This window comes from Harpegnathos saltator, unplaced genomic scaffold (assembly GCF_003227715.2).
Source record: "Harpegnathos saltator strain DR-91 unplaced genomic scaffold, Hsal_v8.6 scaffold51, whole genome shotgun sequence".
Taxonomy (NCBI): Eukaryota; Metazoa; Arthropoda; class Insecta; order Hymenoptera; family Formicidae; genus Harpegnathos; species Harpegnathos saltator.
This window is the reverse complement of record NW_020230327.1, coordinates 1,864,536-1,882,478: the sequence shown is the minus strand read 5'-3', so window position 1 is coordinate 1,882,478 and position 17,943 is coordinate 1,864,536.

Sequence of the window (17,943 nt, the reverse complement as noted above, 5' to 3'; positions counted from 1 at the left end):
AAGCGATCGCAGATAACGTCGCATATACACGCGTTTTCAACCGTCCTGGGACAACGCGTCTGAGTTTATCGGGCCGCGACCCGCCCGCGCCTACGTTATGTTTCCAATAAAACGAAGTTTCCAAACGTCATCGAGTGGGATCCACGGCTCCTCCCGCGCGCGCTCCATCGTTTGTACATGAGCGCGTGCTTACTTATGACCCGGGTTCTACGATCCCGTTATTATCCGTTACTTACGACCCCCCCCCCCTACTTGTTACCCCTCCTGTGCGAGCAGTTACTCATACAATGTGTTTATCGATTAACGAGTAATTATATATGTTCGTCGCGGCGGGAGTAGAGAGTACGGAGGCGCGAAAAACGGCGGCGGCGCTCGCAGCACCGCTCCGCTCCGCGCGCTCTCTCTCTCTCTCTCTCTCTCTCTCTCTCTCTCTCTCTCTCTCTCTCTCTCTCTCTCTATCTCTCTCTCGTTGGACGGCAAAATAAATGCGGTGTTTTCGGGATTGACGTGTTACGCGAGTACAACACGACCGCGACTGCCCAACCCTCTCTCTCTCTCTCTCTCTCTCTTTCTCTCCCTCTCCCTCGCTCACAATTTCCGACCAGCATTCGTTATCATTTCTCATCCGCGTCGGATTCACCGGCGATACCGCCGCTCTCGAATCCCGAACGCGCGCGGAGCCATAAACCAGATCATCGCGCATTCGAGAGCTCTCTATATACGTTCTGAATTATCCAATAGACACCCGACGCAACGACGACGACGACGACGACGACTGCATGGGTCGACATCGCGCGCGATTCTCGCGTCGCGCTTCGACAATTCGGCAGGTAACCGAGAGACTGTCGAGCTAGGGAACCATATTATTAGCTAGCCGGCAACCGAGAGAGCTCGTCAACTATTCAGAAACGATACCGTGCGCGATTCTCGCCCCTCGCGCGAGAGCCCGATCGCGCGCGCGGTTTCATTCCGCATTAGCGAGGGAGCCCGGGGTCTTTCCCGCTCCTCTCCATCGGCGCTCTCTCTCTCCTTCGGCCGGGCTGGTTTCGATCGTGCGAACGAACCATCCGTAGCCCACCAACCAACGGTGGAATCGTGTTCCCTGAGTCCGTTGGGTTTGCGCGCGCGAGAGAGCCGCCGCCGCCACCGCTTCTCTCCCCCTGGCCTCTGCCGCCCGACTCTCTGCCCCTTTCCCTCCCGCCTGCCCGCCCGCTTTCAGCCACCCTCCCCTACCCCTCTCTCTCTCCCTCTCCCTCTCTCTCACTCTCTCTCACTCTCTCACGGAGTATTGAACGAACGAGCGCGAGCAGAGAGGAACCAGGAGACCAGAGGCAGCACACAGCGGCGACCGAGAGCGAGAACGAACGAGTACTGCGCGCCGCGAGCTAGAGGAGGAGGCAGCGAGAAAGGGGGACGGGGACAGGGAGAAGGCGAGAAAGAGACAGCGACGCGGAGAAACGAGCTGGGTCGCGTCGATGAGAGAAAGAAGGAGCGAGAGAGAGAGAGAGAGAGAGAGTGAGAGTGAGAGAGAGAGAGAGAGAGGGAGCGAGAGAGAGAGAGAGAGAGAGAGAGAGAGAAGGACGGAGGCAATGTGAAGCAGGGTAGCCTGGCGGCATACAACATAGCCAGAGAGACGTGTCGGCTCTGTGGATCTCTCCCCTCCTGCCCGTCGTGCTACCACGCTCCTTTCTCTCGCTCGCTCGTTCTCTACGCGACCCACGCGTTCTGTCTTCCTTCGTTCTTTCTCTCTTTCTCTTGCCGACACGACCACCCGTTACGCTTTCTCTCTCTCTCTCTCTCTCTCTCTTTCTCCCTTCGCTTCTCTCACTCCCGCACCGTCTCTCCGCCGCTCTCGCCAGCTAGCCTACCTTCGTTCGTAGCGCGCTAAAGTTCTCTCTGAAATGCGACGGTAACACCCTCCCCGCTGCCACCACCCTCGGTCCCTTCCTAGCCCGTCCGTCGTCTCCCTCGCTTTCGCGCCGTTCCTTCCCGGCGATCCCTTCCGCGGTCCAATCGCGACCCGCCGTGCCGTACAGATTACGGGACGAGCGAAGAGCCAAAAGAGAGAGAGAGAGAGAGAGAGAGAGAGAGAGAGAGGCGGGAAGGAGGGGGAGGGAGAAAAACAGAGAGGATAGAGATCAAGGCTGTGTGTCGTCGTCAACGTTACCTTCGTCGTAGTCGTTGTTTCCGCGCCGAGTCAAGATACAGCATCTTTCGGGACCATCTCCGTCTCGCTCTCGGGCATTCTCTTGCATGAGCGAAGAAGCTGAGAGAAATGCCAGCGTTTTTGCCAGCCAGCCAGCCAGCCAGCCAGCCAGCCGCGAGTCGACTGACTTCTCAGGCGCGCGCGCGAATCCCGGGATATCCACGTCCAAATGAGCGGTTTAGGCAACCGCGCCGAGAAGCGTCCTCGCGGGAGAGGACTCGCTATAGAACGAGGGACAAGGGCGGGAGGAGAGAGGAGGGGCGAGAGAGCGAGACAGAGAGAGAGAGAGAGAGAGAGTACGTCTTCCGACGGAGGGTCGACCGGCAGGAATGCAAATTGGGGGACCACATGCAGGAACGTCCGTCGAGATCGGTTAAGGGGGAGCGACGATTAAACGCTTCTATGCGGCTTCGCCATCCGGATTGTCTCGGCGGATTGGCATTACGCTATCGATCCCCGAAAATGTCGTCGTCGAAACGTGCGTGAGAGATTACGCGCGATGATTAGCTCGGTGGAATTGGCGCGGCTGCGCTTGGAAACGAGAGAGAGAGAGAGAGAGAGAGAGAGAGAGAGAGAGAGAGAGAGAGAGAGAGAGAGAGAGAGCTCGATGTCGCTCACCGCGACAGCCCGAACGATGCAAATCGATTCCTAACTTCTTTCGTTCAGCTTTTGTGACTTGCTTTGACGCAAACTCCCCGGACGAGCGAAGAATCGAAAGGCGAGAATGTGGCCGAAAATTCCGACGGAGTCGGCGGCAGCGAAGGCTCTCCGCGTACGAATTCCGCGGAAATTAGCTAATTTCGTAGCGAAAGAACGTGCGCTGCGAGAGAATAGCGGGCGCGCCAATTCGAAGAGCGGCTTTCGCGAAATGTTCGCGCTTACGCGTCGTCACGAGCGATATAATTCGACGCGCCTGTCGTGTAGCCGCTGTAAAATTCGGAAACGGCATTGCCCCGATTCATTCGCCGACCCGGCCCTGCACGTAGCGGCGCACACATATTAGGAAACCCGTAGCCAGGCTGGCCGCGATCGTCCGGTGGAAAGCGCTGCAGAAATTAATGCGAGGTGACGTAACGGAGTAGAGATAGCGGACAATTAAAATCGAATATAGGTAATCGATAAGTTTGGGGGACGAGAGCGGCGCGCGAGGTGGAGAAGGACGACAACGACGATGACGACGACGACGACGAAGAGGAGGAGGAGGAGAGAGAGAGAGGGGGGAGAGAGAGAGAGAGAGAGCAGGAGGAGAGAGGAGGCGGAGGCGGACGACAGGGCGGAGGGAGCGGGGAGGAGAGAGAGCGAGGAGGAAGTTGGCGACGGCGTCGATCGGGAATATCGAATACATTAATCAATAGCGCGCGAGAGAGCCTGCCGTCCCCGTCCGCTTAAAACGAAACGAAACGAACGTCGCTCGCCAGCCTGCTCGCCCGCCCGCGCCCGCGAGAGAGAGAGAGAGAGAGAGAGAGAGAGAATAGACGAGAGAGCGCACGGTATGTATATCAATAGAAAACGCGGCCGCTCGCGTATAATGCAGAAAACCTGAATAGCGGTATTAGTCAGCCCCGTCCACGTCGAGCCGTTCAATGGCTGATATGTCACAATTAACGCTTGGCAGCCCTTGGCGCGCTTCCGACTCCCGCGCGCCGCTGTCTTCCAAGAGTGTGTTTTACTCGTGAACGCGCGCGACCGCGGCAGGGGCGGACTGTCGACGCCGCTGAAACGAGTGACTGTTCGCGTTAACGCGACGGGAAGAGAAGAGCCTGAGACGATGAGTTACTATTCAACACGAACACAGGGGAATAAATGTATTGCGCGCGCGCGCATCCTGTTGTTCTCGCCAAAGAAACTCCAAAGCGCTCGGGGGGCTCGCCGATGGACTTTCCAAACGACATCTGTATATCGCTGACCATTTACCGACGATAAGATATTTATTGTCTATTCCCGTAAGATAACGGGATATTACGGAGAATTGTTTCCTCCCGGGTCCCATCTTTGCGGCAGCGCTTGGCGCCTCTCCCTCGTTTATCGTTTTTCCTCTTTTGCCCCTCCCCCCCATCCGCTCTCTCTCTCTCTCTCTCTCTCTCTCTCTCTCTCTCTCTCTCTCTCTCTCTCTCTCTCTCTCTCTCTCTCTTCGTTTTGGGTTACACTCTCTCCGTGGAGAAAAGGTAAAATTCGCAGAATAAAGATCTGATACCTTAAGTATCTTATGCTCGAGATTTTAATAAATCTCGTTTGCCTCGCTCGCTCTTCACGGACGTTAAAAGAGTACCTCTTGTACAAGAAGCTAGTATATTCATCCGAGAAAAGTACGCAAAAGAGGATTACATCACGCGCTCCTGTACGCGCTGCATTCATCGTACTTTTCAAAGTTCTTTATCAACGTAAAATTCATCCCGCTTTGGTACATAATGTTTAACTCCTGCGTATATAGCGCGCGACGCGCTGTATAGATCGACGGAGGACCAAGTGGGGCGGGGGAGGAGAGGCGACGGAAGAGGGGAGCGGGCGGTGCGCGCGCGCGCGAGAGAGAGAGAGAGAGAGAGATTACCGCGAACATTAACCAACTACATAACAGCACACGGAAACGCGTGCACATACGGCGCGCGCTCTAACGAGCCGAGATGTCCTGGATTCCGGAATTTTTCGATTTCCAAGCAAAAACAATTTTTCCCAGATTCAATATAACCGCTATGCGCGCGCACATATAACCCCACGTTCCAGGATGACGATGCGAGAGAAGGAGAATTAAACATAAAGCGCGCGCGCGCGCGCGACCTGTTCACGGAGAGTTCCTTATGCATGTTTAATGCACAACAGCTGACGTGCCGATCGAACTCGGCGTATAAAGGTCGTGCCAACGATTCTCCTTCCCTTCGCCTTTCTCGGCGAAGTAAAAAGCTGTAAAGTTTTTTGGCACGTTCGTTCGTTCGTTCGTTCGTTCGTTCGTTCGTTCGTTCGTTCGCTCGCTCGCTCGCTCGGTTCTTTCTCGTCTCCACGCAAGACGGCCTCCGCAGACACCGCTTTTCCTTTTTTTAACCGCGGACGGCTGTTTTCCGGCTCCTTTCTTTTCCTTTTTTTTTCCTAAGGCAGCTGCATACGAGGCAAAATCGTCGGTACACTCTCCTCTACCGCGCGCGCGCTCCTGTCCGCTCGATACGCGCTCTCGCTCGCTCGCTCGCTGCAAACTCGCTGTGTGCGTACCGAGTGGCACGAATCTGTGCCACGTACACACACATATGAACATATCGAGTTTCAAGAGGCAGGCACGTTACGCGCGCCGCCGTCGACCTTCTTATATGGAATCGCGTGCGAGCAGGTACGCTTGAGAAACGGCCGAGGGAAATAACGCCGGTGCGTATGCGCGCGTACGTGTCGCGAAACGAATCATCGCTGGCAGAGAGAGAGAGAGAGAGAGAGAGAGAGAGAGAGAGGGGGGGGAGAGGGGGGAGGGGAGGGGAGAGAGAAAAAGAGAGATCCGATCACCGCGCGTCGGCCTCCTCACTACGTCGCTGTCTCTTCCTTAGCGAAGCGGTAGCGAGACGCGCGTTTTGTTTCGCGCTTCACACGCCTTTGTTATTTATCAGGTATATCGCGGGCGGCGGATAAATAATTTCCGTGCAATCTCGAGGATTCCCGTAGCGTCAGCGAATGAGCGTAAAATCGCCCGCAAATTGTCGAATCGACACGGAGGAGCGCCGTCGCCGAGAGCGAGAGATAAATCTGACGAGAAACCGACAGAATGAAAATGCAAGGCGGTGGGGTGGGAGGATGGGGGGGGAGACACGATATCGGGGCGAGCGCACGAATCGCTCGTTTACTTCCTGTGTACGAGCCGCGCGCTCGTCGACGCCAAGGAAGGCGCGCTCGTCACGTTCGCGCTGGCAACAATGTTTCGCAAGTGTATGTAATTAAGGATGCGCGTGTATCACTACATCGCCGAGTCGAAAGCGCGACGCGTCCTGGAGACAGCTACACGAGAGACGATGCGCGGCGAATGTCCATCGCTCCTCTTCCCCTCGCCCTCCCGACGTTGATGCAAAATAACAGAGAAGTCACATTTTATAATATGAATAATATACGTGTACACATACATACATACACACACACACACACACACACACACACACAAAGATATAAAATCAATTTGTAAAAATTCCTGGTCCAGTCTCGTGTAAACGGAATATTACAAAGAGCATCATCCAAGTCCACACAATATCCCATATTAATTTACCGGCCCACCGTAATATCCCGTATCAATATTAATACCGCCGCCGCAATTCGAGCTGCGAGCGCGCAAACATAGCGCGCGACCGCGTAACGTACACGCGACTTCGATCGCGCGTTCCCGTTTTATTAAGACTGCCGCGTACGAGCAATCGGACGTACGCGGCGATCCCCGGCCCCGGCCCACCCTCGTGTGTCGGCGGCGATCCATTGTTCGATCGCATTGTATAACATCTGTCATTGATCTCCCGAGTCCGCGTGGAAAGACAAGGTCTGCGCATTAAACGAGACAAATAATCGCCGTGAATGGGACACCGCGAGGCAACAACGCGCGCGCGCCTCTTCGTCGAGCGCGCGCACGTCGATTGCATAAATGACTCGAGGCGCAGACGATAAATTATTTTTCATTACGCCACACGGACTTTTGCGTCCAATCGCTCGCTGATGCACGGAACGCGCGCGCCGCCGTCGCTACCGCTTTTCTCGCACGTTAACGCCGTGTTAATTTATTATTCCCGAGTACAAAGCGCGCATATATATATATATCGGCCGCCTCAACAACAAATCGTTCGCGCCGTCCATCGGGGTTCGTTACTCGAATGCAGCCCGGCCGATCTGCAAGCGATACACGGATTCCGCATCCGTATCGCTTGCAGATCGCGCGGTGGACCCGCGCGATAATACACTCGACGGATTTTCCGTGGAAAAATCATACCGGCGCGGGCGCTCCGCGCGCGATTTATACCCGCCACTTGGAGATTAATCGTTCGGTAACGCGGCCGGAATCGACCCGATCGGCGATCCGCGTCAATTGATAGACCCGCAATAAGTGTGTCTCCCGTGCGCGTCTGCGTCGGGGCGGGATATGCCGTTTAGAAACAACGGCGATGCGATAAGCGTAAATTTAACGATAATCCGGCCTCGCGCGCTGCTCCAATTTCATCGCGCGTCGAGCGCGATATACACACACACACACACACACACACACACACGAATGTGCCAGTCAACTCGTATCGATCAGCCGACGTCCTCGCTCGGCGACTCTCGCGTAACCGTGTCTCCCCCTTGGCTGTAATGGGCAACATCTAATGTCCTAATGAGTCGATAGACGCCGTTAAGCGTCGCGGAAATTCGATTATCGCCGAACGCATCGTCGTCGTTCGGAAAACGACGAGCGCGTCGACGAGCGCGCGAGTCTCCACTCGCCGCCGGCGCGGCGCGTACGCGCGCCTTATAATTTTTGCTCCGACTACCGGCGCGGCCGTTTTGCATATAGATAGATGGGACGAGCGGCTACTGGCCGTCCACACGGCGCGCGCGAAATACGCTCGTGCCGTCGTATTTAGGTTGCGTCGTTCGGCCCGCTTTCGCGGACTCTTTCGGCTCGGTGCGATGGCGCAACGCGGAGACGTACATTATTATTGGACGCGTCCGAGGGTCGATTCGCCGAGGACTACGGGGAGATTGTCACCCCCCTCTCCCCAACCCCTATTTTTATTCGCTCTTTTTACTTCGCTTCACGCCCGGACACGTGTGTGATCTTGGGCGTATTTATTTATTAACGAGATTTTAAATACTTGCTTCTTTCCGTCTCTGCACACGCACACACGCACGCACGCACGCACGTGCGAGCGCGTGTGAACCACCGCGCGACACCTGAAATTCTCAGCGAGCAAGTAAACAAAGGCGCGATTAGTATCCAGCCAACACATGCTCGTGACTGGCAACAATACGTTGCATTAGCATAATAGCGAGAGTGAAAGCCGATCGAGTAGCCGAGCAACAGTGTCCAGAACAAACTCCACTTGACATGGTCATTGTCATTTAAATCATTCGGCATCGGGGCCGAAAGAGTACTTCGCGTAATGGACGATTATTGTTCCATCGCCGCGCGCCGCCCGCCCGGCGCGCGATAAGAAGGCGCGCTGCTAAATGAGGATAGAACGAGAGCGAACGCGGCGTGAGAGCGCGTCGCGGAGATTACCGAGACAGAAATTTCCACGAGGCTCCCCCTTCGTGATTCAGAGACAAATTTCGAAAAGTCCATTTCGGACACCACAGCTGGATATCGTCGCGAAGGGAAATACGCTAAATTTCGGCTCCGCTCGGCACTTCTAGTCTCTGCAACTTGGCCAAATAGAGACGACCGCGCACATCTTAATGGCGTGTACTAAAAAGTGTGTCCACGGTGTCGCTCGGCGACCAAACGACCTCAGCGACTGCGCGGCAGCGGTCCCGGTCGCGTCGCTAACGGTAAATGGAAAACTTCTCAACCACCGCGAGACGTCTCCCCCAGGCCCCCTCCGCCGCCCCGTAATCGTAACGCATATATTCTCGGCGTGGCGATTTTATGACGGCTGTTCCGCCACGACCGCGAGCGCACAGTGTTGCAGAAATCGCTAAACGTGGCGAAAATAGGAAACAAAAGAAGCCGAAATTTTCAGCTCCCGTTTTCGATATATTTTCTAAAAGGTCCAAATTAATAAGTCGTAGCAAAACATTTTGATGAAATCCAATTGTATCACGAAGATAAGTGAATTCAAATGTACACGTGATGCGAAGTACAGAATAGCTGAGTTATAACCCTCCAAATGATACAACTGATTTTGCGTTGAAACAATTTTTTATCATGAAAATGATGTTCCCTGTCTAATATCTCATCTGTGTGTAGTTTTATTTCCAATAAAGAGTATATTAGAAAGTTATAAGTATATACAATAAAAATTAAATTTACAAGACTCACTTTTGATATACAGTTAATCACTTATATCGTGATATATAAAAGATGCATCATTTCGCACCGTGTTGTAACTTTGTGAAAATAAAGATAAAATATCTATTAATCCTTATGCAAAGGTAGAAAAAGCGATATCCAGCGCTTACAAAAATATGATAAATTTTATGAGCAGAGTTTGACATTCAGTGCGCTTACGAACACAGACGCTGTCTACTGCAGGCAATATTGTTCAACACAAAAATTATATCCTCTATCAAAATTCTTTATTCTAGTTAATTTTGCTAATGTTAACTACAAATATAATAATTAACGATAATGTTTAAGCTCTAATTAAATAATGTAGTAAACAATAGTAAAAATAAAGACTGTAGAGATATGAGAGAGTATCATACAAGAAAAAACTCGAGAATTGCGACGAATGAAGATTTATTCAAAAGACTTCTTTCCTCAGATCCCATCATTTTGTCTTTAAAAAAAGTTTCAGATAAAAAGGCCGATCCCTTCCCTGAAGAAGTTATTGAATTGCTTGCAAAACCAGTTGTAGCAAATATAGTTTCGGACGATGAATAGTTATATTAAATATTTTGTTTAGTTAATAGTTACATGGAGTAAAAAGCAGAAGATGAAAACTAAAAAAGAAAATAAAAAGCAAAAAAAAAAAATAAAAAAACAAAAAAGTAAAAAATAAAATAATAAAATTAGAAAACATTTCAGTGATAAAGTACTAGTATTTACAATATAGTATGCTTTTCACTCAACTACATTACAACTACAGTACATTATAGCGACAATCGATTTATGGCCACTATTTGGAGGTTTCGCAACACTATGCGACGGTGGCGCGGAATCGCTCCCGTCTCGCGCGCGCGGCGAGATACAAATTTTATATTTAAATGGACGTACAATTAATTATCAATCGGCAGGAGAACGGCCGCATCGCGTCGCCGGCCGCTTACGTAAAAGGAAGATTACGCGCACGTTGTCATTGTCGTCGTCGTCGCCGTCGAGAGTGACGCGCGCAGGCGCACAATACGCACGCATCTCGTAAATAGATAAAACGCCAAGTGTCACTCGCGCACGCACACACCGCGCGATCGTAAAAATCTCGGACGCGCCGCTATGATAATTTATGCCTGTGTCGCCGCCGCCGGTGGAATGCACGTTTGCCGAGCCGACGAGCGCGAGCCTTATAATTTATCAATGAACAATCAAGCGCTCAATTTGGCGACATGATGCGATTGACAGTTTTCTCTCTTTTTTTCTCTCTCTCTTCCCCCCCCCCTCTCCCAACCCTTTCTCTCTCTCCACCTTTATACGATCGCCTTTCGCGCGTTTGGCGCGTTAGGAGCAGAAACGACGGCTCAATCGATAGCTGTGTGTAACCGGCCGGTCTTCGTCGCAACGGTCGTTTTCGGGCCCCGACTCGGTCCCGTAATTTATCGCGGCCAATTACCGCGTGTTTCGTCGCCGCGGCTCGGCGGCACGCAATCGCTCGTCGCGAGCGCGACTATCCTCGAATATATACCCGTGCCCCGCTCGGTTGCCCTCCACCGTTCGGCAGGATCGTCGACTACGCTATACCGCCCGCCGCCTGTCGCTTTTTCCTCTCTCCCACCCCTATCCGGTTTTTCCAGCGATCGTATTCTCTCCGACTCTCCGCCAGCCAGCCAGCCAGCAACGGCGATGGCGCGAGGCCCACGTTCGATCTCACCGACGAGAACCCGGTCGGCGCGCGGCTTACTATCTCCCGCTCGTCCTCGCGTCGATTCGTCGGTCCCTTACTTTCATCCGCTCCCTTTTGTCCTACCCTCCGACTCGACGCGCGCGTGCGCGCGCGTGCACACACACACACGCGCGCGCGAAAACCCGATAGCGCGCGCGCGCACACACACACACACATACGAACGGAGCCACTAAATAGCGCGGCTCTTCTAATCTCCTCGGCCTCGCTCCGTCAGCGTGGCGCGTCCGCTTTCTTCTTGATTTCACTCGTTTGCACAGAAATCGAATTTCCACAGCGAACGAGGCGACGCTGCCGCCGCTGGCGGCACGAAGACGTCGGTAGGGGGGAAAGGAGGAGTCGAGGAGGAGGACAGAAGGAGACAGAAGGAGAGAGGAGAGGAGAGACGAGAGACGAGAGCCGGTGGGCGGACGCGATCGCGGTGCACGGCGACCAGGGACGTTTAAATTGAAGATGGTATCGACACTTCTCCACTTAAAAATACTCGCTCGGTATCGCGCGAGAGCGGACGGGAGAGCCAATGGCGATATTACTCTGATATTATTCCTCGGACACGCGCGGCTCTAGCCGCTTCTTTCCGCGCTGGCGGTTTTAAAATTAACGCTGACTGATCGCGCCGCGTATTGTGCCGTGAAAATTTGCACCGGCGGGCCTCCTCCCCCCCTCCCTTCCTCCCATCGTTACACGCGATATTTCCTACGATACGTTGAAAACGAGAGCAACCGCCGCTCTCGGCCGCGGCGGCGGACCTCCGCGCGGTCCAACTCGTCGTACGCGATTCTCCGCTTCCTGGCGATAACAGATAACGAATAATCGTTCGATACGATCGCGCGCCGGCGCGGCGTTTCGTAATCCACGCCGAGGAAATATATTCGCCGTAGCGCGGAGTGCACTCCTCGCGACGACGATGGCATGCGACGACCTCAACATCCGATACTCGCGGCTGGCGAGTTTCCTCGTCTATTCGCTACCGAGGGGGAGAAAGAGGAGTAGAGAGAGAAAGAAAGACAGAGAGAGAGAGAGAGAGAGAGGCGATTGCCTTCTTCACTCTCGTGCGGCCTCTTGTCTCTCCCTCTTTCTCGCTCGCTCGCTCGCTCGCTCGCTCGTTCTCTCTCTCTCTCTCCTCTCTCTCTCTCTCTCTCCTGAGCGCGCGCGGGGCCGGTCTCGCTTTGGTCTCTTCGAGCAACGAATACGATGCGACGTGACTTCTGGACGAAATGTGTGTGTCGGACGGTTGTTGTGTGGAAAGGAACGCTCGAGATCCGCCTCGCCACGAGGATAGAGCTAAAACGAGTTTCGTGCGCCTGTTTCGGGGGAAGGTCTTTCGCGATGAGTCTACCCGCTTCGCTCGCACGATCTTGAGTTACATTTTAGCTCGGAGATGCTCGCGCGCGCGTACACGCTACCTTACGATCGGCAATTGGTCGCAACGCGGCGTCGAAAGTGGGCTCTTTGCGATCGGAACGAGACACGTTGCCGCTCGTGAGCTGGAAATCGCCCCGACGGGCTTATCTTTTTTTCGGCGTGACGTTTAGAATTGTTCGAGCGAGCCGATAGCGATCGGAGGCGAGAGAAAAGAAAATTAAAATCATGCTGACTGCTCCCCCCGCAAATGTATGTGTGCGTGCGAGTGCGAATGCGCGAGGGAGACAGAGGAATATTAATTTTATTGAGATAACGGCAAACTCGACGTCGAATATCGTTCGGGTCTTACAAACGTTATGTTAAATTCGACCGAGTCCGCATAATGAATTAATTCTGGTTAATTCTGCGATTCTCGCGCGTCGTACAAATGAGATTTAAATCGCGTAAAATACAATCCGCAAACATCGCGATTTACCTTATTCGCGATTAATAATTTTTCATTTTATCACTAATAATTCCGATGTATGCGCGCGGGCACACACTCGGACATTAATGTTACATACAATTACCGGCGCGCATTACCGTTCTCGGTGCTAGAGGGCGATGCGCGAACGAGCGCGAGAGATAAAGACAGTTTGCCTCGGCGAACGTATAGCGCGCGCGGCTAAGTACAACACCGTCGCTCTCTCTCGCGCGCGCGCGCGAACCTTACAAAACACGGCGCTGGAACGAGTCGAACTTGGAATTATCTTACGCGTGTTTGTTGCGGGAAAGAGAGAAAGAGAGGGAGCTTCCACGCCTGGCTAGTCACGCTTGTATATTCGGAAACCTGCTTACGCAGCCTTGACTTTGCAAACCTTTGCGCCATCGTGTACACACGCATTAAGCCCACCACCGCCACTTGGCGCAATAATATCGTCAACGTTCGTCCGGGAATTAAGACTGGACCCTCGTCTCGGCAGTGAGTTCGAAATTCGGCCGATTCCTCCTAATCGCGACTAAATTCTTTCTCTCTCGTATTCTCTCTCGTATAGTCTGGCGGATGTGTTCTCTCCTCGTGGTGGTTATTGTCGCGTTTCGCTCTCGGCGGGTCGCTTTACCTGCGCACTCCACCACGTAAAGCGATCACAGCCTTTGTCCAAGCGCGCGCGCGACGCTTTCTGCGTCGTGCGGAATTTCATTTCGGGAAAGAGCTGGAGTTTTTATCCGCGCGAGCTAACGATTGCGTTACGGAGGGTAATCGAATGGAGGTGTTGCGCGATTTGCTGGCCGAAAGACGCACTTAGAGGGACGCTCTCGCGCGACGTACGATCGAATATATTTCCTCCTAGCCAACCAAGGGGCGACCTCCTCTCTCCCTCCCCCCGCTCTCTCTCTCTCTCTCTCTCTCTCTCTCTCTCTCTCTCCCCCTCTTGCTCTCCCTCTGTCTCTCTTTTTCTCTCTCCTTCTGCTCGTCCTCCGAACAATGAATACAATACGACATGTCGTCCCGGACAAAACGCGCGCGAAACAATGCACCCGGAGAAAAAAGGGGGAAGCTGAATTCGAGCAGGCGACCGAGCGAGCGAGAGGCTGGTAAAAACTGCGCTAAAAGCCAGAGGAGCTTCGCGAAACGTCGCCAAACGAATCACGGAGGTCCTTCGAATAGCCGTTTCCACGATTTTTTCCAAGCGTTCCTCCCTTTCCCTTCCCCCCTCTCTCTCTCTCTCCCTCCCTCTCTCTCTCTCTCTCTCTCGATAAATGAAATGACGGACGTGCGCGCGCTCGCTCGCTCGGATTTTACACAATTTCGAAAATGGGAAAACAGGAAAAGCGCATTCGTTCACTTTCAGCGACGCGTCTGAGAATTATGGTCTCCTTATTTGTTAAGGACTTTGATTATGAACGTGTCAACGAGTCGAATGTACGGCCACGATGTTCTCCAAGAGGTAAAAAGAAAAAAAAGAAAAAAAAATACTCACGATGATGCGCGTTGTTAATTTCGACACGGTCGATGCAACAGGAAAATTCCGCACGCTCTCGCAAACCACGATAGTCATGCGGAAATGGTCGTGTGCGACTGGAGACTTTCATGTGTCATTCGGCCGGCGTATTACCGCGCGATAAAGTTTGCTATGTGACGACTCAAGTGCCGCGCGCGCGATCCCACCGCCGCGGAAACCGCCTGGATATAGCAACTTTGCGAGCGAGGAAACTTGTTAGCGATACTGTTAGCTTCGCGATATCTCGCGCGCGCGCGCGAGTGCTCTTCGCATTCCTCAGCGATCCTCGGATACCATAAGACGCGCTTTCAATGATATTTGACAATTAGGTTAACAACGACACGCTCACGCGCGCATTCTGCCGCGCGGAAGCGCGCACAGACTCGCGCGCGCTTCCCGTCGAAATTTTAAGTGCTCGCCAACTTGAACGAAGGAAATAACGGTGGGTCTCAGTGGCTGAAACTCGTATATTTCTCTCTCTCTCTCTCTCTCTCTTTCTCTCTCCTCGACGCTGCCCGGCATCCTAACGAACGCAACTGCGGTTTGTTTCCCCGCTGCCCCTCGCGGCGCTCTCGCACGATCCGTTTTCGTTCGAGCGTGAAAAAACGCACGCGGCAACAGTCCCGACAACGCCACTGTCGCGATGGCCCTCGTTTCGAACACGAAGCGATTAAGTAACGAAGCTCGCTCTGTCCCTCGCTCGTTCGCGCGCGCACGCATACACACACACACACACACACATATACACTCTCTCTCTTTCTCTCTGCCTCTCCTCTCTTCCCCGTTCACCCTGTGCACGAGAATAAATTCACCCTGTACGGGTCGCGCGCGGGGATCGATACGCACGATTATTTCGGGAACTCGCCCCGTCCCTCGAGAACGAGCGGCAGCAAAGCGGTAGGAGGCGCGGGGCGCGCGAGAAAGAGCGAGAGCGAGAACGAGAACGAGAGAGAGAGAGAGAGAGAGAGAGAGAGAGAGAGAGAGAGAGAGAGCGGGACGAGCGAAGGAGAGAGCCCTTCTCGCTCGCCCCCTTCCTAACCGGGAACGACGAAGGCTGCGCGAGAGATAGCGGGGAAAGGCAACCTCGGGCAAGATCGAGCGAGCACGTAGCGTCTCGCGCGACGACGTGGAAGCGCGCGCGACTGCGGCAACGTTTTCCGGCTGTGCGCGCGATCGATTTCCGTCGAAAACGCGCGCGGCCGACCAACCGTTCTCTCTCTCGCCTCTCTCCTCTCTCTCTCTCTCTCTCTCACTCTCTCTGCCTCCTGACCCCCGCTCCAGCCCGCGTGTCCCTTTGCCCCGCGAACGGGTCCGCGCGACGGGACTCCCACGATACGAAGGACGTTGCGTGACCGAACGTCCGAGAGAGCCGGAGAACGAAGCCTCGTAATAAGGGACTAAAAATCATCCGAGAAGGCGTTCCTACGAGCGATCTCTCTCGGCCGCGGCTCGCGCCGAGCGCTGCAACCGCTGCTCGGCCGCGCCGAGAGAAAGAAACGCCGTGAAACGAAACGCGGCGCGAAACAGGATTCGGTCTCGTTGAGAATCTAATTTGCGTCGAAAGTTGCCGCGCGCGGCTTAATGCGACCGGCAACGCATGACGCTTCTGCCGCCACGTGATTTCACGCGTTAATCAATTATTAATTAAAGCAATACGTCGATTTGCGCTGCCGGGGGGAAGCGGGAGTTCACGCTCACGGAAGAAGAATCGCTGCTCACCTGGAAGAACCTGGTCCGATGTCGCGATAATGCGTGTTCGGTAAGTCAATCCTACAACTTGGACGTTTCCACACAGGCGAGTGAGACACGTTGATTTAGATTTAGGAAATTAGGAGCCGTTCGCCCCCCCCCTCCCTCCACATTCCTGTTGCTGCTCATCGAATTCGCCCGAATTCACTCGACACGCGCGCGGTAGATATCTCGAGACGCGAGTGCTCGTGTAATTGACGAGGACTTAGGCGAAACCTTAGGCGAGTCGAAGTTCCCCGACACGCCTTTCGAGCACGCGTAGCACACAACGCGGACCTGAGAATCCGCTCCGCCGGGAGAAAGGACCGCGTCGAAGAAGCGCGCGCGACGGTCGTCGTAATATCGTCGGATTTATAGAGCGTAATGAAAAGCCGCCGGATTACCGAGTCAAGAAGCGCGCTCGAGGAATTCTCGGCTGCTTTTTCTTCACTCCGTCCCGCGCGACTCACGAACAATTTCGAGAAATGACCCTCTATCAAATATCACGCTTTTATCGCGAAAGGCAGACAGGCATCCTCGCGGAGACATTGTTCGACTAACGCGTGACAGTGGATTCGCCAGCGGATTTTCGTCGCGTCGACACAGCAACTTTATAAATTAAAAAACGCGAACAAGATAGCGTAACTTGCATACTAATTTATTGACTCGACCTCACGCGAGAGAGAGGGGGAGAGAGAGAGAGAGAGAGAGAGAGAGAGAGAGAGAGAGAGAGAGAGAGAGAGAGAGAGAGAGACATGAGTGAAAACTGCCAACGCCAAAATTGATCCTTCGCTCGATGAGACTCAATAAAATGAATCGAGTTGTAAATACGTATTCATTCACGAAGGCATGCCGATTAGTAGGCTCGGCGGATTCATGGTTTCTTTATTCATGTATGCTAATTGCGGTGTACAGATTATGCCGGCGAGTCACGAGATTCGGTGAATATCGCACACGCGCACGCAGCCGGCTAATCGGGTGCAACAGTCGATGTCGTTCGCGAGATATCGAAGCGCGCGCATATCTATGTATCGCCCGCCGCGTTTTTTCGACATATTTGTCGTTATGTGCAGGTACACTAACTATTGACAACCTCGGAAAGAAACTTTTTTTCCTACCCGCTGTTTTTAACACACACACACACACTTTCTCTCTCTCTCTCTCTCTCTCTCTCTCTCTCTCTCTCTCTCTCTCTTCCTTCCACAAGGTGGAGTCTCCTCGCGCTCAGATCCGGCGCGAGCCGGAATCCCAAGTCATCGCGATTAATTTTAGACACGCTCGATCGACGACGTCGCGGGGAATCTTCGTAATCGTTTGATAAACAGAATGTCATTCGCGGCAAAATAAATGGCGCGCGGTCGAGCGCGATCAAGTGCGACACCATTACCACAGCGACACTAACACCAACACTCGCCTGCTGATCACGAATGCCAATGCACGCGACGAGAGTTACACGTCGCTGGTTTCACAGTGCGCCCATAATGTCAGCTGCGTCGTACACGCGCCCTGCCCCGTGTGCTATCATGGCGTTTCTCGCCTTCGGCGATTAGTCACGTTTCGATTTCGTGGGACGACCGACCGACCGACCGACCGTTGCGCACGAAATGGTTCTCGGCCGGCGCGTTTTAAACGGCCGTTCATGGCCGCGCGAACGTTCCGTGCGTTCGTGTAAATTCACGAGAGACTCACGCGTTTCGACACAACCGGGATTTCTCTCTCTCTCTCTCTCTCTCTCTCTGACGCGTGCGCGCGCTTTTACAATGTTGCGAGCTGATAATAGCAACGGACGATCGATAACATTTTTAGCACATGGCTCGGTATCAGAATGCTATTCCATTATCGGTCAGCTGTCGGGCGTGCACGTCTAATCGCATCGTCCCGTGGATGATCCGTAACGTACAACACGGCGATCGTGGAAACGCAGCTCTAACGCTCCACATGGTGTACAGTTTCTCGCGGC